The 3,303-nt window shown below is 37.8% G+C and overlaps 1 long non-coding RNA gene across 1 annotated transcript in view; it reads left to right on the plus strand.

The window, feature by feature from the left end:
* The window catches only part of LOC107062432 (uncharacterized), a 1,789-nt gene extending 1,134 nt beyond the window's left edge, over positions 1–655 (plus strand). Inside the window, exon 3 of the long non-coding RNA XR_001474601.1 lies at positions 591–655. This is a non-coding gene — a long non-coding RNA (uncharacterized lncRNA). The remainder of the gene's footprint in view (positions 1–590) is intronic.
* The last annotated feature ends 2,648 nt before the right edge of the window (positions 656–3,303 follow it).

Raw genomic sequence — 3,303 nt, forward strand, 5'->3', positions numbered from 1 at the left:
ATTGAGTGATATTGTGAAGTTTTCTATGTACTTGATTATGTGGTTGTGTGGCTTGGTGTGTCGTTTGCGATTGGTCTGAAATCCTGAGACCATGAAATTTATAATCTTGAACCCTCTCTATCGAAGTGATGCCTTGAATATAGAAAGCTTAATGAAATATTGTTAAGGAAGTGGAAAGAGATGATAAGAATGACAAATGAATTAACGATATTATTGGATAAGGGTGTCACGTTCTAACACGGTATTATTGGATCGGGGTGTCACGTTCCGATGTGGTAACATTAAAGGAAGAAGATATTGAATTGACTTAATGTACTCAATCTCAAAGAACCCATTTCCCAAATGAGCATGATGTGGAGGCATGAGTCCCCGTATGTGTGCTTGATATTGTGATTGATTGTGTACTTGCTTCCGTTGTCACTTGTTCATGTTGTTTGTTGCTTGCCACATGCTAAGTGTCATAGTTGATTTTATACTATTATTTATAGCATATTAGTTTCTATTTATGGTTGCCGATGATACCCACTTAGTACGTGTTCCTTGTACTAACCCCTACTTGTGTTTTCTTCGTTTTCTTTTGTGGAGTGCAGCAAGTGTACATCGACTTCGACTCGCCCTCAGCTCTAGCCAGTTTCCAGAACATCAGATTTTAGGGTGAGCTATTCCTTCTAGCTTGTGCTGGATTCTCTCAGTCCTGGCATGTTGTCCTTAAATTTCGGACATAGACCATTCTATTAACCTACTTTGGTGTCTTTAATACTCCTACACTTGGTATTTTGAGGACAGATGTCCTTGATATGATGACTTTCAGGTTTTGGGGATATTAAGTGATAGGCTTTAGAGGTTTATTTGATTGGTTACTTTAATAAGTTTTGAGCTTTCGCATTATTGTTGTTATTCGTAGTTGAATTATTGATATAATTTGGGTTGGATTTGTTGCTTCGCTCACTTAGGAGGTTAAGTGTGGGTGCCACTCAGGACTAGTTTTGGGTCGTGACATGAGCTTTGACCCTTGAAAGGGCAAGATATGATATTATGCATGTTTTATGAGGCTTAGTACATGTTTTAGAAACACCTTGAGAGTAAAGTGAATATGCTCATGATCTAGTTGTTGTGTTGTTGAAAGGTTATTCTCATATACACACTTATGCATTAATATGATATGATGTGAGTAGTTTCCTCACAATATGATGATTCTAAGGTTGGAAGACTAGTCTCACCTAATGAATCTATATGAAGACATGGACGGTGAAAGGTAGTTCTCACGCATGATCTAATGAGCTTTAGTATGAGTTATGTTGGATTGAGTGTCAAGATATTCTTCCATAAATATGAACTTAAGTCAAGACTTAATATGAACTCAATGGGAATTATGCTTAGCACCGAGTGGATATTGCCAATAAGATGGAAGCTCATCTGTTAGTAGAAGGTGGGTTTCTAGAAGAGGTCTCATGAGATGGAAGCTCCTCTGTTAGTTGAGGGCGGGTTTCTAGTAGCAATCTCCTTATCCCATAAACTGTGTGCCCTCATAGGTTACTTAGCTATTGGATAAACCTAAGCTAAGAGTGTGGTTCTACCTTAGGCAAGTAGGACAACCCCTTTTCGGTGTGGGGTAGACACCGGATTCCATGTTAAGCTCACATGGTCTATGTCAGTTAAGGCTAATTCCCACAATAAGAATATGAATTATGAACTATGGTTACTTAAGAAGCTTTACTTAGTATGGGTGAGAGTATGGGATCTTATTCATGCATTGCACAAGTATTCTTTTAGGGTATCTATGGTGTGTTCCTTTTATGTTATGATGATCTATGTAATGAATATGTGTATGACTTATGCTTATGATGTATGCTTAGTTTGGAATGTAGCTTGAAAGGACTTTCCAATGCATGTGTGACTAAAGGTGAGTATTCCCTTGTCTATGGTAAGTAAGCTAAGAATGAGATCAAAAGATGATGAGTATGAATGAGGACCTAAAGTCACTTGCTTAGCATGGGTGGGATTATGGGGTCTTATCCATGTATTGCACACGCTTGACCTTGAGGTAACTTATGTAGTGTTTCTATTATGTTATGTTAAACTAGATACATTAATCATGCCTATGACTATGTTGTTATCTCTTATGCTTATAGCCTATGTCTTATTATGATGTCTCTTATGTTCATGACTTATGATATTGTCTCTTATCATTATTGTAGATGTCTGATATTGACTAATTTCTCTTATATGCTCTTATGATGTTATGCTAGCTATCATATTTAGTACTTTTGTACTAACGCATACTCTTGCCTACATTCTTATCAAATGTAGGGTTCGGTGATTTTGAGTTCCATCATTGAGGATAGGTTTCTAGAAGTGCAAGGAGTTGAAGACTTGGTGAGTCCTCATAGAATCGAGGATAAAGCCACCATTTTCCTTTATGTCTTTCTTTTATGTTTTAAGACTATTGTATGGGCTATGTCCCAAGATTTATTCAAAGTTGTATTAGATGGTTTGAGACAAAAGAGTTATAGACTTCCGCTCGGTATTATAAAGACTTCGATTGTATGGATAAAGTTTAATTTTTTTTTGTACTTTTCTATTATTGTAACGCCCCTCAAAATGAAGTAGGATAAAGTAGAGCCTCACATGGGTTTTATGCATTAATAACTTGTTAAAATAATGAAGAATAGCCTTTTTAGTCAGTTTTAAAGAGTTTGGAAGTCAAACGTCAAGGGACGACCAAGACGTTCGGAAACTAGTCTTTTACGTGTTGGTGTGTTCTAGTATGTTGTTCATGTTTTTATGTGTTGTTTGGAGTCTAAAATCAGTGGAGGTGACCCTAGTGTCTTAATAAATGTTTTTAGGGTCAAAACGTCCGGGTACGACTTCCCGGGACCACCCTAAGGGTTCCCAAGGAAGACCTCAACCCTTGGCCAAACAAGCTGCCAAGGCAGCTTGAAGTTGTTCATGGAGGGAGTGGCTCCGCGTCGTGGACCTGCTCCACCAATGGCCAAAATGTGGATCCGCATCGCGAAGACACTGCGGACTCTACTATCTCGAAATTTAATTTCCAGAAACTTGTGGGAACACCTCCGCGTCGCGGACTTGTTTCCCGACGAAATTTGCGAAAATAAAACTCAAGTTTGACTTGTTTAAAAGGTCCAACTAAGTGAGGGATAGTTTGGGTACTTTGGGGAATTATTATAAACGGTTATTCTACCTATTTTAGGGTATTTTAAGTTGGTTAAAACCCCAAAACCTAGAATTAGACCTCATTATCCAAATTGAACCTTCCCTCTCAAATAAATTCTCTCTAGAACT

Source organism: Solanum tuberosum, unplaced genomic scaffold, assembly GCF_000226075.1.
Source record: "Solanum tuberosum cultivar DM 1-3 516 R44 unplaced genomic scaffold, SolTub_3.0 scf00228, whole genome shotgun sequence".
Lineage (NCBI taxonomy): Eukaryota > Viridiplantae > Streptophyta > Magnoliopsida > Solanales > Solanaceae > Solanum > Solanum tuberosum.